The following is a 23542-nucleotide window of genomic DNA, read 5'->3' as shown; positions in this document are numbered from 1 at the left end:
AGCAGCCGGTAGGAGAGGGAAGGGAGAACAGTGGGGGGGGGGGGGGCAGCACAGTAGGGGGGGGGGGGACCAGGGGAGCACACAGGGGCCCAGAGACGGCAGAACACAAGTGAACTGGAATTGGAGGAGTTGTGAGGGCAGCATACAGAGGAACCAGCCTCCATTTTCCTCTTGCAGCTACAGGAGGAAAAAGGAGGACAGTGATTTCTCTACATGCTGCCCCCGCCGCCCCTCCTATCCAGGTGTGCAGGGGAGGCGCACAGGTTCCCTGGAACATGGGGCCAGGTTGCAATTGCAACCCCTGCTACCAGTGTAGTTACGCCCCTGTGTTGCACCTTCCTGCCGCTGTCTTGCCAACATCTTGTTTTTCTATACTACACCTAAAAAGCCAATATGAAAGAAGTGATGTATTTTAGGTTGCTGAAGAAGTAGCGTCTTCATACTCATTGTCTTGTTACCTATAATAAAAGGTTTTTGTGTAGATTACATTATAAAATTGGAGGGGACAGAGGAAAAATGTTCACTGGCAACTTTGTGCTCATTTTCTTTCAGTGGGGATTTATTTATATAAAAAGTAGATCAGAGAAAATGATTAATGTAGAACAAAGCTTAATCTTGGCTCACAGACTGTCTTCCTGAGAACTTATCCCTCCACCCGCAATATGTCACCGAGCAATACAAAATGCAGAGCCTACCTGTCTAGTGTACACTAGCATTGGTCTGCTGTCTTAAAGTGCCCATAAACATTAGATGTCTCGATGAGCACTTAGAAAAAAAACCTTGTTACTAAAATCTCATATAGGCTAGTGCCATATAAAAGAGGCTTTTAACCACTTAAGCCCCGGAAGATTTTCCCCCCTTCCTGACCAGGGCCTTTTTGCGATTCGGCACTGCGTGACTTTAACGGACAATTGCGCGGTCGTGCGACGCTGTACCTAAACAAATTTGACGTCCTTTTTTTCCCACAATCAGAGCTTTCTTTTGGTGGTATTTGATCAGCTGTGCGATTTTTTGATCATGCTCTATAAACAAAAAAAGAGCGTCAATTTTGCAAAAACAACAATATTTTTTCACATTTTTTTATATGAAATTCCCCAAAAAAAAAAAATGTAAAAATCAAAATTTTTTAACATTTTCGGCCAATTTGTTTTATGCTACATATGTTTGGTAAAAAAAAATCGCATAAAGCGTATTTTGATTGGTTTGCGCAAAAGTTATCTCGTTTACTAACAAAGGGAAAGATTTTTGTCATTTTTGTTGTTTTTTTTTTTTAACGCGTAATGGCGGCGATCTGCGATTTTTTTGCGGTACTGCGACATTGTGGCGGACAGATCGGACCCTTGACAGACAGTTTTGACACTTTTGGGGTTACCAGTGACATTACTACAGTAATCAGTACTATAAATATGCACTGTTACTGTAAAATTACACTGGCAGTGAAGGGGTTAACTTTTTTTGAGAGGGAGGGGTTAAGTGTTTCCCTAGGGGCGTGATTCTAACTGTGATTGGCTGTGGCTTCAGGTGTAGGAACAGTGATCAACGGTCCTACATAGTAGAACCCTATGATCACTATTCCTACACAGGGGAGAATGACAGGTGGCTTGTTTACATCAGCCGCCTGCCTTTCTCCCTCTCCACCGACGATCGCCGAGTGACCTGCGGACAATGGGGTCTGACGGTCACACGTGCGGGGGTGCGTGACCGCGCGGGAGCGCGCCTCCGGCGGCGAACGCTCGCTCCCGAGAACCCTCACAGGCTAGCGACGTAGTACTACGCAGTAAATATACTGTGGGCAATCGGCAAGCGGTTAATATCCTAAATATGTAGCTTTAGTTAACCAGTTCCGGACCACCTGCCACAGATATACTGAGGCAGGCAGCCCCCCCCCCCCCCCCCGTGCAAACCGATGTATGGTGTACGTCAGTCGCGCGCCTGGTGCTGGAAGGCAAACGTGCGCCGCCGGTGGCGCGCTCCCACCCCCACTAGGCAGCGGGGATGCCGATGCACGGGGCCGGCGTCCCCGATTGCCGCCGGCCACCAGGGATCGCTCCCCGCTGAGAGAGAAGGACGGGCAGCTGTTGCAAACACAGTTGACCATTCTTCTCTCTAAAATGATCACAGATCGCCTGTGATCCTCCTTTATAGGATCACAGATCTCTGTGATCATTTCACAAGCCCGCCCCCCATACAGTTAGAAAACACTCCCTAGGCTAACATTTAACCCCTTGATCACCCACTAGGTTAACCCCTTCCCTGCCAATGTCATTATTGCAGTAACAGTGCATATTTATAGCACTGATTACTGTATTAATTTCACTGGTCACCCCAAAAGTGTCAAAAATGTCAGTTAGGGGTCTGATCTGTCCGTCGCAATGTCGCAGTCCTACTAAAAATCGCAGATCACCGCCATTACTAGTAAAAAATAAATAAATAAATAAAAATGACATAAATCTTTCCCCTAGTTTGTAGACGCAATAACTTATGCGAAAACCAATCTAAATACACTTATTGCAATTTTTTTTTACCAAAAAAATGTAGCAGAATACAAATTGGCCTAAAATTTGATTTTTAAAGTTTTTTTGGGGGGAATGCTGTATAATAGAATGTGAAAAATATTGTTTTTTTTTTTTTTCAGAATTGTTGCTCTTTTTTTGTTTATAGCGCAAAAAATAAAAATCGCACAGGTGAAGAAATACCACCTACAAAAAGCTCTATTTGTGGGAAAAAAGGACATTTATTTTTGGTACAGCATCGCATAACCGCGCAATTTTCCATTAAAGTAACGCAGTGCCAAATCGCAAAAAATAGCCTGGTCATTAAGGGGGCAAATCCTTCTGGTCCTGAACTAATTAAAGTAATACCTGGTGATCCTACCATGAAGGTCCTAGTTCAGACGCTTTATGCTATAGAGCAGCGATGGCGAACCTATGACACGGGTGCCACAGCTGGCACCCAGAGCCCTCTCTGTGGGCTAAGTTGCCAGATTGCTACCCAGGTCACAAAAAACTCTAGCCGAGCCGCTTGTTATAGATGCGCTAAGACAGACGCAGGTGGATGAAAAACCATGGAGTGTGCAGTCTGGTGTTTGCAGGTACATTGAGATCTTCCACCATGTCCTCCGGCTGGGAGCTTCGCTACAGCTAATCCCAATCATCCCACTCAGCTGATGGCCATTACCAGCTCTATATAACGGTCAGGCGGGGGGTTAGGGGCAGTGCTGTGCTCGGCAAAGAGTGTAGGCTGGTAACGGTTTTATGGTGTATGGAGATTTACCATGAAAGTGACTTTGGTTCTATAATCTGATGCTGGATGGGTCAGTGTAGTCTGAGCAGTGCTGGGTGTCACTGCTGCCCCTGGAGGATGGGGATTACTGGGGGCTCAGAGCGAGGTGCACAGGTGAGAGGGGAGGGGGCACTGCACTTACCGAGTAGGGCAGGCACTCCTAGAGGGCCATTACTGTAGCAGACCATGTGTGATCTCATCTCGGGAATCAGACATATGGTGGGGTAAGCGGAGTTCTGTTCCCCACCCCCCCCCCTCCTCTGAATGCAGTCACATGACCTCTGACATGCCGCTCTGTACACCTGTAGCAGTTTGGGCATTCGGGCTCAAGAAGGTTCGCCATCACTGCTATAGAGTGGCAACACTTTGTCTCCATGTTTTGCTCCTCCATTGGGACCCAAGCAGACAGTCGTCTAATGCAGGGATTCCCAAACTATGGCCCTGCAGTTGTTCAGGAACTACAATTCCCATCATGCCTAGTCATGTATGTGAATGTCAGAGTATTACAATGCCTCATGGGACGTGTAGTTCTGCAAAAGCTGCAGGGCCATAGTTTGGGAATCACTGATCCAATGGACACTAATGGCACTTTTCCACTGCAAGTACCGGCTCAGCTCTACTCGGTCCTGCTTGGCCCTGCTTGGCCCGGTTTGGTTTTCCACTGCTGGTACCGCATGGTATGGTGTTGGAACGGTTCGGTACGGTTTGGTATGGTTTGCTTTTCCACTAAAGTAGTACTAAAGTAAGTGGGTGGGATAACAATGATTCTCTGACCAATCAGTGGCTAGTAGTGACAAACAGTCAAGGCTGCATGCAAAGGATTGTGGGATATGGTACCGGTACGGCCCTGTTGGAACCACAACTGAGGTGGTACTGTTTAAGCGAGCCATACCGTTCAGTTCCATGTAGTGGAAAAGCGCCGCCGTACCGTACCGAACCGTACCGAACCGTTCCTACACCATACCATGTGGTACCATGCAGTGGAAAAGCACAAAAGCGAGCCGAACCGTTCGGTTCCATGCAGTGGAAAGGGCCATAACAATGGCTGTTTTATTACACATTCCACAGGCAAGGTCCATTATTGTCACCCTCAGGAAACCCATCCTAAGAAATGCCATACAGCCATCACTGGAATGCATATAAAAAGGTGGCTGCAAAGAGGCTGCGGGAAATAAGGAGTACTGAGAGGCAACAAAGGTTTTTTTTTTTTTTTTTAAAAAGTATAAAACAGTATTTTCCAATACATAAACATGACAATTGTTTATGATACAAAGTCCTTTAGCTTATTAAAATTCATTCAGTTACAGTTTACACCACTTGTCGACCCACCACATTACTATACTGCAGCAGGGCGGCATGTGCGGGCACAATCACATACTGTACATGACGTACACATACATGTAGGTCATTGTGCCTGCTCCCAAACCCCCCCCCCCCTCCCCTCCTACCCCCAGCAGATTTTGAATCCCAGTACTCGCTTAGAAAACAAAAAATAAATAAAATAAAATCTCTGATCACTTCTCCAGAGTAGTACAGTGTTACTATGGTGACACTGGACTACTCCGATGAAAGTATGAAAAAAAAATTGTAAAAAATGAAAAACTATTTCAAATAGCGTTTCAAATTGAATATAAAATTATTTTAATTTTTTCTTTAACATACTGTCAGTGTCCCTGATCACTGCCACATCAGTCATATGATGACACTGTACTGCACTGGTGACAGTTTGTAAAAAAAAAAAAAAATTAGTAAAAACAAAAACAAATTTTATTCCATTTCTTCATTTTCAAACAAATTGTGACAAAATTAAAAAAACTTGCCGTGCCTTTTAGTAAATATCTGAGACTACTTTACTACTACAGTCTACTTTCCAAAAAGGGGTCATTTGGGGGATTTGTACTGTCCTAGCATTTCAGGGCCACAAGAAATAAGATCAATGCCGTCAGTACATTGGAATTGATCAATTTTCAAATATATAGTATAACATAATTTGCAGATGCTATAACATTCACACAAACCAATTGATATACACCTATCAAAACCCTTCTCCATTATTTCCAATGCTCTTTGCCAAAATGTCCTGATTTTTGCAAAAGTTTTGGTGACTTGGAAACTCTAACTTTCATTTGCCCATAACAAGTAAATTGCAGTATTCTCTACAAAGCCTGTAAAGAAGTCTGTTAAAAAACAAACAAAAAAAATAAATAAAAAATTGTGTTTTTAAAACCAATGGTTATTTAATGCCCACTGCACCCTAAAGAATTTTTTTTCTAACCATTGGGAGCCATTTAATACCCATTGCACCCCTGAAATTATTTTTTCCTCGCGAACTCCAGTGTTTTTTGCTAAAATGGTGAATTTCGCCAAAATGTCAATGTCGTTGCCAAAATGTTGTTGTGAACAATGAGCAAATTGCAGCTTTCACTACAAGGCCTGTAAAGAAGTTTCTAAATTGATGTCCAACAGCAGGACGCTTCGTGCTAGGAATATGTTTAACAAAGTCCCTGCTTTGAAAGTTAGCAACTGACACTTTGCGTGCAGACTCTCAATCCTGGATCATGTCACTAATTTAGATCCCCACTGACCTATCTTTCCTTTCCTGACAGACTCCATGGCAGCATAAGTATGGGTTAAAGCGGAGTTCCAGCCTAAACACACACTCACCTGTCCAACGGTCCAGCGATGCGGCCGCCCGAAGCCTCGCTCTTCTCCCTCTCTGCTCTGCGGCATCACTGGTGTGGGCACCCGGCTGTGACAGTTGTCGGCTTCACAGCTGGGTACACACTGCGCATGCGCGAGTTGCGCTACACGTCGTGATTGGCTGGCAATCTTCTGGGACCTATGACATGTTCCAGAAGATTGCAGGGAGGGAGGGGGAGAGGAGAACTTCCGCTCAGGGCGCCGCGGCACTCCGAGCGGAAGTGGGAGCGGGTACCTGTCAAAACTAGGTACCCCCCCCCACCAAAAAAAATGACATGAAAAATGTGGCACGTCAGGAGATTAGAACTACCTAAAGCGGAAGTTCCACTTTTGGGTGGAACTCCACTTTAAGCCTGCCTCCACTCCTCCCCTATAGGACCCCACTCCCATAAATCTTTGCTCTAAGCCAGAGGCCTTGTTCCTTTTTTGTCATCCTCCTAAGGACCAGAATGGTTGAAGTCTTACCTCGGATGAAGTGTCCATGATCGAGGCCTGGTTGTTCGGCAAGCGGTGCCCCAGAAGAGGTGTGGAGTCTCTAGCAGTCTCCGGCTATTAGCGGGGTGGAAAAGGGCGATGGATTCAGTGACATGTGGAGTCTTCAGCAATCCCCATCTATTAGGGGGGTGGAGAAGAGCGATGGATTTGGTGCCATGTTGAGTCCCCAGCAGTCCCCAGCTATTAGCAGGGTGAAGAAGGGCGATGGATTCTGTGCCATGTGGAGTCCCCAGCAGTCCCCAGCTATTAGCAGGGTGAAGAAGGGCGATGGATTCTGTGCCATGTGGAGTCCCCAGCAGTCCCCAGCTATTAGCAGGGTGAAGAAGGGCGATGGATTCGGTGACATGTGGAGTGTTCAGCAATCCCCAGCTATTAGGGGGGTGGAGAAGGGCGATGGATTTGGTGCCATGTTGAGTACCCAGCAGTCCCCAGCTATTAGCAGGGTGGAGAAGGGCGATGGATTCTGTGCCATGTGGAGTCCCCAGCAGTCCCCAGCTATTAGCAGGGTGGAGAAGGGCGATGGATGCGGTGCCGTTAAAAGCTTAAGCTTGGCCAGGCAAAGCGGCAGTACAGTCTAAGAGCCTTGCTATTAGCAGGTGGCCATAAACGCCCTGGGCCCATGCATCAGCGTCTTCTGGATCCAGGCATGGCAGCAGTTGTGTGCGTTTGTCTGTTTTTCTTCCAGCCTATGGCGGCTGGAGCGCATTTGCATTCCAAGCCGCCACTCTCTTTTCCAACCTGGCGTCCCTGGGTTACTCCAGCCCAGGGGATCAGTGCATGCACGCTGTGGGCAGCTTGCAGCAGTTTCCCTAAATGCTGTATGCAATCATCACAGGTACAGTATATGCTCTGCATTACCACCCTTGTGTGCTGCTTGTGTGTGTGTGGGATCCTGATGGTTCTATCACCTGTGCAGGTTGGCTGTCTGTGCAGTTTCCACACTACAGATAAATCACTACCACCCCCTCCCCCCTTGTGGCCAGCCCTTGTGTAGCAGGGATGAGAGGGTGTGTTTAACCTTTTCCTTTCCTCGCTTGCCCTGGCACTCCTTTTGGGTTTTTAACCCTTTTCATGTCTACCCTATTTTGTAATATATTTTTAGGTTTTTAAGTCCTTCTAGGTCAGATTGACAATACACGGCACAAGATGATAAAGACCTCATTAGGTCACTACATCAACATTCTTCTTCCAGATTTATTCATCACTGGTCACCGTCAAGATCCAGCCTTCATAGCAGAAGCTCTGAATCCTCCTTTAGGCACCACATCCACCGCCATGTCAGCCTCTCCAGGAAGGGAGCCTGCTGGGGATGCAGGACTTAGGTCCCAGAGGGCAAGACTCTGTGTGAGCCATTCTAAGCCCATGTGGTTGGAAAAGAGGATGGTGATTTCCAACAAATGGAATCTCTGGTGAGGCGTGTAGTGCAGAAAACCCTTAAAGAGTGGGGTACCAGCCGCAAAGTCCAACAGCCGTTACAGCGTGTTCTCCCACTAGGGACGGCCAGGAAGAACTGGAACCATCTTAACCAAGCCATCCATCTATGAAGACCTCAGAAAGTCAGGCAGAGCGTGATGAGTCCCTTTGCCTTTGTGACGCTATTGGTCAAGACAATGAAGGGGGCATTTACACGAGTAAGAACCTGTAGAGTCTCCTGCAAAGCAAGAGGAAGTTCTTTAAGCACCTCTGGAGAGACTGTTCTAATTTCCCATTCCTAACAGGAGTAAGAGACATCATTTTGGATGAGTGGAGCAAGGTCCATAGGCGTGCGCAGCCTATTGCATTAGGGTGTGCACCCCAAAGCTCAAACACACATGCGTGTGTATATATATATATATATATATATATATATATATATATATATACACACACACACATACACACACTATATATATATATATATATATATATATATATATATATATATATACACACACACATACACACACTATATATATATATATATATATATATATATATATATATATATATACACACACACACACACACACACACATAAACACTTGTCAAAAGTATTGGGACACTAAAAGGTTTTTGCACTTAAGTTAAATTGTATGGCAAATATCTGTAGAGGGGTTCCACCATCACTGCTAAGTTTTGAAAAAGATGTATGCCTTATTTTCCTTTTGATGTGTATTACAGGTGAAATTACATGTGAGGCACTGATATGGACTGATAGGCAGCACTAATAGGCGCTTGTTCTCAGCACTGACTGGCACTGATGAGGCTGCACTGATGGGTACTGATAGGTGGCACTGATAGGCAGCACTTATTGGCAGCACTGATGGGCACTAATAGGCATCACTGATAGGCGGCATTGGTGGGCACTGATTGGTGGCACTGATAGGAAGCACTGATAGGCACTGTTAGATGTGTCTGATGGGCACTGATGAGGCGGCACTGGTGGGCACTGATAGGTGGCACTGATGAGGCGGCACTGCTGGGCACTGATAGGCACTATTAGGTGACACTGTTGGGCACTGATGAAGTGGCACTGGTGGGCACTGATAGGTGGCACTGGTGGGCACTGATAGGTGGCACTACTGGGCACTGATAGGTGGCACTACTGGACACCACTTATGGACACTAACATTGGAGAGGGGGAGTTTCACATTCAGCAGACAGTGAGACTTGCAAGAGCTGCTCAGTGTGTGTGCAGTGGCGTACCTAGAGAATTTGGCACCCGGGGCAGATCCTATATCTGGCACCCCCCCCCCCAACTTTAAAATGTAAGCACCCACAAAAATTTGTAATGTTTTCAGGAATATTTATTGCACAAAATTCACAGCCCCCCCCCCCCCCAATCACAGTGCCCCTTGCAGTCTGCCCCCTGTCTCTCTAATCACAGTTCCCCCTTTTGCACTCTCTGCCTCCCCTGCACAGTCCTACCTTCAGCATAAATAGATAGCTAATATTATTAGCAATGTGTTTACAGGAGATGGTCAGAGACTACAGACATGATAAAGGAGATGGTCAGAGACTGCAAACGTGATACAGGAGATGGTCAGAGACTACAGACATGATAAAGGAGATGGTCAGAGACTGCAGACAGGATACAGTAGATGGTCAGAGACTGCAGACATGATACAGTAGATGGTCAGAGACTGCAGACGTGATACAGGAGATGGTCAGAGACTGCAAACATGATACATGAGATGGTCAGAGACTGTAGACATGGTACAGGAGATGGTCAGAGACTGCAGACGTGATACATGAGATGGTCAGAGACTGTAGACATGATACAGGAAATGGTCAGAGACTGCAGACGTGATACAGGAGATGGTCAGAGACTGTAGACATGGTACAGGAGATGGTCAGAGACTGCAGATGTGATACAGGAGATGGTCAGAGACTGTAGACATGGTACAGGAGATGGTCAGAGACTGCAGACATGATACAGGAGATGGTCAGAGACTGAGGACATGATACAGGAGATGCTCGGAGACTGAGAACATGATAGAAGATAGAAGAGCACTAGGGGGGCCGGAGAGCACAGGGCAAGCAGAGAGCACTGGAGGAGCTGAAGGGCACGGTGGGGGGGGGGGCTGGAGAGAATAAAGAGGGGATTTGGAAAGCATTGTAGGGGGGTTGGAAGGCGCGGGGGGGGGGGGGAGCACTGGGGGGGGGGGCGAGCACGGAAAACCAGGAGGGTGGAGAGCACTGGGAGGGACAGCGAGCACTTGGGGGGCGGGCAGGGAAAACCAGGGGGGTGGAGAGCACTTGGGGGGCGGCAGGGAAAACCAGGGGGGTGGAGAGCACTGGGTGGGGGACAGGGAGCACTTAGGGGGCGGGCAAGGAAAACCAGGGGGTGGAGAGCACTGGGGGGACAGGGAGCACTTGGGGGGAGGGAGATGAAAAGCACTGTGGGGGGCTGAAGAGCATGGGGGGTGCTAAAGAACAGGGGGGTCTAGTGCCTTTGGGGGGGCTAAGAGCAGAGGGGGGGATTACGAGCACCGGGGGGCTAGCAAAAGAAGTTGTATAGGAGGGGGATGGGGCAGCTGCATATAGATGAATTGATCTTTCCCTATTCTTCCTGCAGGAGGGAGAGGAGGAGAATCAGTTATTCAGCAGCTGCAGAAAGAATAGGGAAAGATGAATCCCTCTATATGCAGCTTCCCCACCCCCCTCCTATCCAGCACACACACTTGAGCAATGGGAACGCACTCACCTTCTTCCCGCCGAGGCTCCGACCCCTTCTTCCCGCCGAGGCTCCGCCCCTCCCCGCGAGGCTCCGCCCCCTTCTTCCCATCCCGGCTCCGCCCCCCGCTAGCAGCACGGACTGAAGGAGCTGCCACTGCAGCTGCCTTCACCCTGCGATGTGGGATCTCAGAGAACGCCGGCTGACACCCCACATTGGTACCCCACTGTGTGTATGACACTGTCATGTAATGTAGCTGCTTTCAGGGAGAAAGCCCAGCTGTAAAAAAAAGCGGTGATGTCGGGGGTGGGCGGGATCAAGCAGCTGTCAAACACCAGCCAATGATTGGGCTGCTTAAGAAAGGGGCGGAGCCACATAAACGAAGCGGCCGCCCAGACCCCATCCTATTGGCTGGTGTTTGATAGCTGTTCGGTCCCGCCCACCCCCGACATCACCCCTGAGTTTTGACAGCTCGTCTTTCTCCCTGCAAGCATTAACATTACCTAACAGTGTCACACACACACTGAGCGGCTCTGACAAGCCTCACTATCTGCTGGAGCCAACAGCACAGCCGCCTCTCCACCAAGTATCTCACTACCCTCAGTGGCAGAGATGGAGAAGCCGGCCCAACACTAACAGACACAGGGTGATTAGGGTGTGCCCAGGCACACCCGGCACGCCCCGTGCGCACGCCTATGGCAAGGTCACGAGATATACCTCCCTTCTGAGCAAGATGGCCAAGCTCTATCCATTCAGAGATAAAGATGTGAAGCATCTAAAGGCTGCCTCTCTAGTTGAGGCCTTAATGAGGCAAGCAATTGTCCAATTAGCAATAAGTGTCTGAGGCCGTTTGGCCTCTTAATGAGAGGTATCATGTTCAGACTCCACCCCTAACAAGGAAGTCACCGCTGTGAAGGCATTGACGTAACGCGTATAGGGGATGGAGCCTGCGTACCCGACGTTGCATCTCTTCCTGGTACTGTCACAAGCTCGATAAGCATGCACTGCCTGCCGACTGCATTATTTGTAAGTGCCTCTATTTGCCTATTAAACCTTTAGAGTTATTAAAGCAGAGAGCACTAGATCTGTCTTCCTTTATTCCTTTTATATGTCATACTGTGTCCGGAGGTTAAATGCTGGATTAAGCCCCCCTGGTTTGCTGGTTAAACTCTTCCTCATTGAGAACCTAAGCTGTTATTGACCCATGTTTTCCGGGTCTGAAATTAAGGTGAGAGGCCACTGCATATGGTGAAGGGAGCTTTTATCACTGTCACGGAGGTGTTATTTTTAATTGGGAATATGGAATTTATCTAATGGACACTTTTGTTTGCACTATGGATCTGCACCAATTGTGATTCATCCTATGGACATTTTTTGTTGTTCCTCCTATTTTGTTATTTGCACAGTCATATTGTCACAATCTGGATGGAGGCCGAAGTGCAGAGAGGGCTACCCTTGCAGCTCAGTGCGAGTCACCCCTGGAAGTGGTACAGGAGGTGAAGTGTCCCAAGTAGCACAGGTCACCTGTGGTGAGCACCAGATGATTTCAGGAACTCTGGGTAAGGCAGGCAACTAGAGGAGTAGTAAAAGCCAGGCCGAGGGTCAAACACCGGTGATCAGTCCAAGAGCAAGGTAAGTAGCAGAACAGGGACGAGCCGGGGTCATACACAGGTGAGCAGGCAGAAACAGAGTCCTTAGGCAAGCCGGGATCATACACTGGGAAAACAGGCAGGTAGTAGCAAGAGCAAAGTCCGAGAGGCAATCCGAGGGTCAAACACCAGGAGGAGATCAGATGGTTCAGAAACAAGCCGGGTCACAACAGGAAGTCCAAACAGAAAACAGGAAGCACAGGAAGCTGAGAGATAATCCAGCAATGAGTCTGCTCCTATGGCCACCTTTTATAGGCCAGCAGAGGGCAGTGTCAATTGAGGCAGGAACGACCATTGCTATTACTGGCAATGTTGCCAGTTCTCCTACAGACATTTCCCTGACGGGCCAGCAGAGGGCTGTGCCGATTGAGCCAGGATTGTCCATGACTAGTACTGGCAGAAATGCCAGTACGGCTGTGTCCCTGACACATATTTTGTGATTTAATACATATTTCACATTTATTTATTGCGGTATATATTTTATCTGGCGCAACACTGTTTTATGTTTATTTGTCTTTGATTGTGAGGTGTGAGCACAGGTTTGTGTGTGGTGCCGGATTTGTGCACTATATATGATTGGATTTTTGCACTTCTCTTCATTTTTGATATACTGATAATAATTTAATCAAATTTAATCACGTTTTTGCGCTGATAGCTTTTTTGATTTATAAGCAAGCATGTCGCTCTTCCTTGGAAGATGCAGTAAATGGCCTGAAAGTCTGCCTGGGCTCTTGTTGCCATGTTTAAAGTGATGGAAACCTGGAAGGAGAATGCAGATGCAGTATTCAAGAGCATTTTCAGAAACTCGGCAGTTCAGAAGCTGGAGCTGGTGTCGGTTTCCATGGTGAGGCTCCAATTGACATCATCTGCATAGTGGCGGGGGTTTTGCTCCCGTCAGTTACAGTAAAGTGAGTGCTATGGCTGGGGCCTGGGCTTGCTGATCCAGCCTCTAACAGGCCTAGTGTAAGATCCCTTTGAGGAAGCTTCATCTTTTGGCAAGCTGGTCAGCACAGTAACCCGGGCCACAGTTGGCAAGTTGGGTTTTGCCCCAGGACTAGCTGGCGCCTGCTAGGCCGGAAGACGACACAGTCTAGAGGTCAAAGTTCAGAGCGTGCAAGGGTCGCACGTTTTTTTTTTTTTTTTACAGACTAGGTCTGGATTTTACGAAGAGCTGGTGAAGAGGCCAAATATCCCCTCAGAAGTATGCTAAATGCTTGACCTCGGGTATTCAAGAAGCTACTGAGTTTTAGCCTCAGACTATTGGAATGTCAAAGCGGTCTTTTCAAGACACGCATGGTCCTTTAGATCCTCATCCCGGATTCCTTTCCACAGATTTTGCCTCACTTTGAGGTAAAATTAAGCATATACTCTTGTATTACGTAAAGTCAATGGTGTCGCAAAGTGTTGCTGTGCCAGTCCCAGGATGCGAGAGATTTCAGGGCATGTACTCGCCTCTCTTTATGGTCATGAAGAGGAGCGGCTTGCAGAGGCTGATTTTGGACCTTGTGCACCTAAATCAATTTTCATCAAAAGAAGAAGTTCAAGATGGAAACATTGTCCCTAATTCATAGGGGATCCAGCCAGGTGACTGGCTCATTTCCAATAGAACTAAAGATGCTTACTTTTATGGGCCCATTGTAGAAAACTTCTGCAAGTTTCTTTGTTTTGCCGTAGGTCAAGACCATCTCCAGCTTGCTTGTCTACCTTTTGGGCTTTCAACATCTCCCTGTGTGTTTTTAGGATTTTATTGGTTATTAAGGTCTTTATCAAAGCAAGGAGCATACACCTGCATAGTTACTTGGATGTTCTTCTCCTACTGTCCTCAAAATTCAGCTGGTGACTGATTCTGGAAAAGAGACTCCTGGAGCCACACTGTCTCTTGTGTGCCTCGGGGTCAGTTCGATATAATCAAGAGGACCATTGCTTTGTCTCTGGATGTTCTGGAAGAGAATACTCCTGGCCCTGTCTTCTTCCCACCTGCGTGCCTTTCAGTGTCTAAAATGATCGACACTATGATGTCTACAGATCCGATGGTCAAGTGGGCACTCCGGAGAATGTGGCCCTTCCGGAAGGTGTTTCTCCAGCAGTGGGAGCCAGGAAGCAGAATTCAGGTAATCTACATAACCTCAGTCATGAGAGTAAGTCCCCTGGTGGTTCACAATCACATTCAATACCACCAATATGGGATGGGGGGCATGCTGCCTGTCGGGGATAGCTCAAGGCAGGCGGGGCTCTCAATTTCACAAGGTAGTGTTGAACATTCTGAAACTCTGGGCAGCCTTCCACACCCCACAGGCCTTTCACCATATAACAAAGGGAGTGTCAGTACTTTTAGGCTAGTCAACACTACTGCGATCTCCTATGTTAAAAGACAAGGGGGGACTCCCAGCCTGTTCTCTAATACAGGAAGCGGAACCAATTGTCTTGGGCTCAGAAGAATCAAGCCTACATCTTAGAGGCTTTTTTCCCCAGAGTCCAAAATATTCTAACAGACTTTCTTTCCAGAGTCTAGTTGGACAATAAGGAATGGTCTCTATATGTGGAGGTTTTTCAGGCGCAGATGGCCTGACGCATCATTGGAAATGCAGCGGGTCCTGTGCGTTTCTTCAAGTCCTGGTCATCCTCAGGTTTCTACGAAAACCCTGAACAGAAATTGTGGAGGTAGTGGTAGTGATGCCTTATTGGCCAATTAAGCCATGGTTCCCCTTGCTAGCACTGTTCAGCTACCGGAACCCAGTGTCCCTTCTCATCAGCCTAGACCTTCTGTTACTGGGTGCATTTCCACATCCATGTCCAGCACGGTTACGTCTGACGGTCTGGTTCTTGGGATTGGAGGTCCTCAGCTGCTCCCCCAGAGTCATCTCTCTCTCTCGAATGCTAGGACAGTGAACACAAAGTGTATGGGAGAATCTGGTCAAAGTCTGTGCAATACATGTCTGCTGCTGACAGATCATGTACTGATCTAGAAGTTCTAAATATTCTGGGCTTCCTCCAGACGGATTTAGATCTGGCTCTATTGATCGATCAGCTCCTTCAGAGTACAAGTATCAGCTTTATCGGCCTTCACAGGTGTTTCCAGGTCTAGGCATCTTTTCCTGTCCAACAATTCTTCAAGGGAGCAACTAGGTTCAGACCTCAGAGTAAGTGGAGGTTTTCCAAATGGAATCTCCCTCTTGTTCTCAACTCCCTCTTGGGAATTGGGGCAGAGCAGTATGTCCTTATAAGTTTATAACAAAAAAAAATTTAGTTAGGAAAAAAAAATATTAAATATGCATGACTTTATCATCATGACCATTTTATGCATATAAGATACATTCAAAAAAAAAAACGTCAACAAAGTTTCGAAGGCATATTTACTATGTACTATTCCCCTACTGCTGCATCCCTAGTGCTAATATTGGTAATTCCCAGCTTCCAAAATGACAGCAAGGAAATGCAGAAACTGCAAAAAAAATGCAGTATTCAGTTTGTGTAGTCTGCAATTGTCATTGAGTATTATAGTGTAACAATGTATTGTTACATTGTATTTACTCTTTTGTTCATTTTCTTAAAAAAAATGTTAATCTATTTTATAACTTTTTAACCCATAGGTAACCCCAATTAACTCCTTCTTCCCCTTCACCCCTTAGCTCAAATTTTTCCGCTAATATCTATCTCTTTTTCCTTTCCTTTTTTTTTATTGTTATTTTGCCCAGAGTTGCATAAAAAATGTGAACATTTAGGCCCCGTTCACAGTGGGGCGATCCGACTTCCCGGGGCGACCTCGGAGCGGCTGGCACGGACTTCATAACATTGAAGTCTATGACGGTTGCTCCGGGTTGCCCCAAAGAAGCTCCGGACCCTTTTTCTAAGTCGGAGCGACTTGTGTCGCTCCTATTAGAACGGGTCCGCAGCTACTCTATGGAAGGCGACCTACGGCGACCTGTGAGGCGACCAGGTCGCCTCACAGGTCGCCCCAGTGTGAACGGGGACTTAAAAAAAAACATTTTTTATTTGTAAATACTTTCGTAGTTTACGCAGCACTGTACAACATAAGGGCAGACAGTACAATTACAATACAATTTAATAGTAGGAATCAGAGGGCCCTGCTCGTTAGAGCTTACAATCTAATAATTTTATGGAACTTCTACAGCAGTGGCGGCCCGTCTATAATCTATATTCAGGGGTTTTTTTTTTTTTTTTTTGGAAAACATGATTAGAACCTGAGACTCTAATTGGCTTCAAAAAATGGTGGGCTCGAAGTGTAGAGCACTGCTTCCCGAGCCCACCCACTTGTGTGACAATAGCAAATTAATATTCATTATTGTCTTCCTGTTTCTCCTCCCGGCCAATCATAAAGCGAGTTCTGAGACCCGATTGGCCAGGGAGTCTTAGGGCTTCCGGCCTATCAGTTCATAGGACCCACTTCCTGTTCGGCTGGAAGGAGAAGAAACGGCTCCGGAGCGAGGAGCAGCACTGTTCTACAATTACACTAAACATTTTAAACTAACACTGATAAAAAAAATGCATTTATTTTTTTCAGGGGTATTTCATCTCTTTTATCTATAGATTACAAATTAAATAATTTATCCAAGGCAATTTTGCCAGAAGAAAGCCTACTTTGTCAACCAAAAAAATGTATGTACTACCTTGTTAAGAATTTCAGTTGATTTTTGAAAAAATTCATAGTCAGCAGCTTCAAATACTGCACAGGCTGACTTTTAATAAAAAGACATTTATCTGTCCAGATATCCAGCACTGTTCTCAGGCAGGTTCTTCGCCAGTCTTTGGGTCCCAGGCACCACTAAAGTGACTGTAGTAAGCCAGCAGTGACTCCTTGTGGCTTCACAGCAGGCTCCCAACTGCACATAAGCGAGCAGCACTGAGCTCTGTGAAAGGTCCTGCAACCTCCTGGGATCTGTGATGCATTCCAGGAGGTTGCGGTGGGAGAGAACTTCCACTGGGGTTGCCTAGGCAAAAATTTCTTCAGATTCTTTTGGGGATGAAAGTGTAGGCAGCTGCTGTCTATTTTCTCTACGCCAGATGGCGCTCTTCCTGTTGCTGGAGAGGAAGTCAGGAGGAACAAGGTTCCTCTATGGTTTCCTGGGTCACTAAAGAGGCTATCCGATTGGATGATGCCACCCCACGTGACTCAAGCAGTCATCTTGGGTCAGGCAGAGCCTTTTTAAGGCCCTGGCTCCTAGGTTTTGGCACCTAAACATATTTTTAACATTACAGCATTTCTAAAACATTAACCCATCCTGATAGCATTGCTAATATTAAACCGATCACATTAACATGTGTAACTCAAAAAATACCAAGAATCTAGTTTCCTTTTAAAACCAAAATTTTGTCATTTTGATCAACAAGTTTACTTCACTTTGGTTAAGAACTCGTAATCTGCAGATAGACTGTAACTGCTGAATTGTCATGGTTTAATCTATACATCTGTCATCTCTTCTTTGGTGTACTGGTGCTAAATATGCATTAGAGGCAGGCAGCACACAAAGCGTAAACCCCAAAGACCCATCGCTCTGCGTTATGTAGGTCAGGCAGATGTCTTATTTTAGGAGAATACACTGACGAGATTCAATCACATAATCCCACGACAATATTATATTTCACTTCCCTAGACTGGCTGTCTTTGGTGTGTGAGGGGTTTATGATAAGGTAGTAATTATCAGCACCTATGTGATAGCATTAGAGTTACGTAAAAGAAAATAAAAAGGTTAAAAAATAATAAAAAAAAAAAAAAAAGTAAAGCCCCCCTCACCCCCATGTACACACATATGCATACCTAACAGCATGCATCCCCTACACGTATTAAATGTTTGTACTGCACATATTAGGTATTGCCGTGCACGCTGGAGTGAGAGCAATTATTTTAGGGCCAGCATTTACTAGTACCTCTAAACTGATAACCAGTAAAGGCATTTAACCTTTTCACTGCCAGAGCCGTTTTTGCGTGTTTTTTTTTTTTTTTTTTTTTGCGCTAACGAAGTGCAGATCACACCAGAAACCAGAAATGGCATTTTACATGTTGATTCTGGGTTCATTCTGGATGTTCACTGGTCTGTCTCCTCTTCACTCAGCGACACCCACCATGCAGGTCCAGGGACCACAGGAGAGACAGCAGAGCCTAGAAATCATGGTGTAGGGCTGAGCTGGGGGGGAGGGGGGCACACTTTAGGGGGCACACTTTAGCAATTAGGAGGCTGTACAGCCGCTGGATCACTTTTATTAGAAAGTCAGCCTGTGGGGTGTATACACACAATAGCAGCAGCTGCAGCTAAAAGGAGGGTGTGTAAAACTCCCCCCTGCCAGTGCTGCCATCGACTTTTACGGACACTTATGGTGGTGGCAGTAAAAGGGTTCGAGTGTTTGTGAACCCTTACCTTGTAAAAGAACCCATTCATATATAATTTATATATATATATATATATATATATACACAGTATCTCACAAAAGTTAGTACACCCCTCACATTTTTGTAAATATTTTATTATATCTTTTCATGTGACAACACTGAAGAAATTACACTTTGCTACAATGTAAAGTAGTGAGTGTACAGCTTGTATAACAGTGCAAATTTGCTGTCCTCTCAAAAAAACTCAACACACCATTAATGTCTAACAAAAGTGAGTACACCCCTAAGTGAAAATGTCCAATTTGGGCCCAAAGTGTCAATATTTTATGTGGCCACCAGTGGCGGCTGGTGCTCCATGGGCCGGGGGGGGGGGGCGGCAGAGCGACCGCACCATACCCCCCCGGACCACACCAGTCCGCACACCATCCCCCCCACCCCACAGCTAGACGCGAGATACGAGAGAACAGACAAGACAGGACAGGCAGGACCCCCCCCCCCTGCTTACTCACCCTGCCTGGATGCAGCAGCAGGCGGTGGCGGCGGCTTTGGCTTCTTCCCCATCTTCTGCGTTTCCTCCCTCCTCCTCCATGCCCAATGGCATGGCTTATCCTTTCGGCCAATCGGGAAACGGGTCTCAAAACACACTTCCTGATTGGCCAGGAGGAGGATCCGTGTGACAATAGCGAATTTTCAATCGCTAATATAACACAACTGGGTGGGCTCGGGGCGCACTGTCTGCGCCCCGAGCCCACCCTTATTTTTAGCCTGTCAGAGCTTCTTGCTCTAATCACATGGTTAAAAAAAGCCCCATTGAACTCCAATGCGTCCGGTGCCCCGCATGTAGATTAGGGGGCTGGATGCATTAATTGGGGGGGGGGCACTTCTGCGCCACGTATGACCAGCCGCTTTTGGTGGCCACCATTATTTTCCAGCACTGCCTTGGGCATGGAGTTCACCAGAGCTTCACAGGTTGCCTCTGGAGTCCTCTTCCACTCCTCCATGATGACATCACAGAGCTGGTGGATGTTAGAGACCTTGCGCTTCTCCATCTTACGTTTGAGGATACCCCGCAGATGCTGAATAGGGTTTAGGTCTGGAGACATGTTTGGCCAGTCCATTACCTTTACCCTCAGCTTCTTTAGCAAGGCAGTGGTCATCTTGGGTGTGTGTTTGGGATCGTTATCATGTTGGAATACTGCCCTCCGGCCCAGTCTCCGAAAGGAGGGGATCATGCTCTACTTCAGTATGTCACAGTACATGTTGGCATTCAAGGTTCCCTCAATGAACTGTAGCTCCCCAGTGCCGGCAGCACTTATGCAGCCCCAGACCATGACACTCCCACCACCATGCTTGACTGTAGGCAAGACACACTTGTCTTTGTACTCCTCACCTGGTTGCTGCCACACACGTTTGACACCATCTGAACCAAAAAGGTTTATCTTGGTCTCATCAGACCACAGGACATGGTTCCAGTAATCCATGTCCTTAGTCTGCTCGTCTTCAGCAAACTGTTTGTTTTGGAACTACATTTCCCATGATGCTCAAATACATTGCAGAGTGCATGAGCATCATGGGAAATGTAGTTCCAAAACATCTGGGGTGCCAAGGTTCGCCATCACTGGCCTAGGCTATAAGAAGATTGCCATGACCCTGAAACTGAGCTGCAGCATGATGGCCAAGACCATACAGCAGTTTATCAGGACAGGTTCCACTCAGAACAGGCCTTGCCATGTTCGACCAAAGAAGTTGAGTGCATGTGCTCAGCGTTGTATCCAGAGGTTGTCTTTGGGAAATATAGGTATGAGTGCTGCCAGCAGAGGTTGAAGGGGTGGGGGCAGCCTCTCAGTGCTCAGACCATATGCCGCACACTGCATCAAATTGGTCTGTATGGCTGTTGTCCCAGGAGGAAGCCTCTTCTAAAGATGATGCAAAAGAAAGCCCACAAACAGTTTGCTGAAGACGAGCAGACTAAGGAAATGGATTACTGGAACCATGTCCTGTGGTCTGATGAGACCAAGATGAACTTATTTGGTTCAGATGGTGTCAAGCGTGTGTGGCGGCAACCAGGTGAGGAGTACAATGACAAGTGTGTCTTGCCTACAGTCAAGCATGTTGGTGGGAGTGTCATGGTCTGGGGCTGCATAAGTGCTGCTGGCACTGGGGAGCTACAGTTCATTGCGGGTACCATGAATGCCAACATGTACTGTGACATACTGAAGTAGAGCATGATCCCCTCCCTGCATAAGTGCTGCTGGCACTGGGGAGCTACAGTTCATTGCGGGTACCATGAATGCCAACATATACTGTGCCATACTGAAGTAGAGGATGATCCCCTCCCTTCGGAGACTGGGCCGCAGGGCAGTATTCCAACATGATAATGACCATGAGCACACCTCCAAGACGACCACTGCCTTGCTTAAGAAGCTGAGGGTAAAGGTGATGGACTGGCCAAGCATGTCTTCAGACCTAAACCCAATTGAGATTCTGTTGGGTATCCTCAAATGGTAGTTGGAGGAGCGCAAGGTCACTAACATCCACCAAACCACGCTGGGAAGGATGTGCTCTCATGCCTAGCATGGTTAGTTTGAAATAAGGCAGGGCGACTGGCAGAATCACCAGGTATTTTGCACAAATGAGGTAGTACAAAGAGGAGTTTTGAACATAAGTACATTGTACAATAAACACACATTAGGAATATGAAATTTTGGGGTAACATACACTTTAAAGCAGTGGTCTCAAACTGGTGGCCCTCCAGCTGTTGCAGAACTACAATTCCCATGAGGCACTGCAAGGCTGACAGTTACAAACATGACTCTCATAGTATGATGGGACTTGTAGTTCCGCAACAGCTGGAGGACCACCAGATTGAGACCCCTGCTTTAAAGCATTGCTTATGATAAATTATGGGTACCGAAGTCAGTTGCTGTTTTACAGGTGCATGGAGTAGTAAGGCATCACATCACATGTTTATTATCTATTTACAAGACGCAACTTCATCTTTTATATTTTACAAAAAAAAATAGGTAATATAGTGTGATTGTGTGCACTAAATAAATTTACCTTTAAATTGGTGGGTTTGAGAAACAGTTGTCCAAATATCATGTGACATAAAAATTTGCAACTACCACCATTTTATTCTCCAGAGCTTCCACGTTCAGAAAATAAATAATATTTGAGCAGTTTTAACTAATCTTTAGCCCTAAATATACATTTTAACATGTGCAAAAAAAAAGAAATGCAAAAATTGTCAATGAAAGTGTTAACTCGTCCCACTGAAAAAATAAAATGTTAGGCTTCGAACGGTCTTTACTATCAATATATTGTAACGCTGTTTCTATTTTGTTCATTACCTGAACATTTATCTGAGCTGTTGCACTTGCGCAGAGATTTAACCTGAAGGGCCTGCTAATGAACGGTTATCTTACTAATTAGGAATGCTCCAAATACTTCTATAAATATTGGACCTTCTGTTTTGTAGCAGGCTGTGACAGTAATGTAGCCTTTCTATATGAATGAAGGGTATGATAATTTGGTGCTGTTCACAGACTCGGGGTCATCTCAGGCGAGCAGCAAAGCCTTCTGGGAAAGTAGGTCACTTGTATTATACAGGCTCTGTGCATACCAAGGAAGGGAGGATGTGCTTTGACTTCTGCATTATCCACCAAAGATCTTGCTGTGCCGCTATAGCAAAACCACATTCGCCAACAGTATATGTGTCACAATAACCGCTTGACCTCCGGAAGGTTTATCCCCCTTCATGACTAGGCCATTTTTTGCGATACGGCACTACGTTTTTTTTTTAACTGACAATTGCGCAGCCCTGCGACGCTGTGCCTAAATAAAATGTATGTACTTTTTTTCCCCACAAATTTAGCTTTCTTTTGGGGAAATTTGATCACCTCTGCATTTTTTTTTGTTTTTTATGTGTGTATGTAAGTATATATATATATATATATATATATATACAGTGGGGAGAACAAGTATTTGATACACTGCCGATTTTGCAGGTTTTCCTACTTACAAAGCATGTAGAGGTCTGTAATTTTTATTATAGGTACTCTTCAATCTAAAACAAAAATCCAGAAAATAGCTTTGTATGATTTTAAATAATTCATTTGCATTTTATTGCATGACATAAGTATTTGATCACCTACAAACCAGTAAGAAATCCGGCTCTCTAAGACCTGTTATTTTTTCTTTAACCGGTTGCCGACCGCCGCAAGTACATATACTGCGGCGGTCAGCCCCGGCCAGGCAAAGTGACGTATGGGTACGTCACTTGCCTGTCCCTTGCTTGTGAGCCAATAGCGGGCGAGCGCGCGCCCGCGGAGGCGCACGCTCGCCCCGGCTCGTTCCCTAGGAAGTCCGTGCGTGTGACCGGCGAACCCGATGTCTGCCGGTCACTCGGCGATCGTCGGTGGAGAGGGAGAAAGGCAGGCGGCTAATGTAAACAAGCCGTCTGTCATTCTCCCCTGTGTAGGAATAGTGATCATACGGTTCTACTATGTAGGACCGTTGATCACTGTTCCCACACCAGTAGCCATGTCCAATCACAGTTAGAAGCACGCCCCTAGGGACACACTTAACCCCTCCTTCCCCAATAAAGTTAACCCCTTCCCTGCCAGAGTCATTTTGCAGCAACAGTGCATATATACTGTATAGCACTGATTACTGCAGTAATGTCACTGGTAACCCCAAAAGTGTCAAAAATTGCAGTCAAGGGTCTGATCTGTCTGCCGCAATGTCGCAGTACCGCAAAAAAAATTGCAGATCGCCGCCATTACGCGTTAAAAAAACCCACCAAAAATGACAAAAATCTTTCCCTTAGTTAGTAAACGCAATAACTTTGCGTAAACCAATCAAAATACGCTTTTTGCGATTTTATTTACCAAACATATGTAGCATAAAACAAAT

Source organism: Pelophylax lessonae (assembly GCF_965119305.1).
Source record: "Pelophylax lessonae genome assembly, chromosome: 2".
Lineage (NCBI taxonomy): Eukaryota > Metazoa > Chordata > Amphibia > Anura > Ranidae > Pelophylax > Pelophylax lessonae.
Note: the sequence above shows the minus strand (reverse complement) of the source record.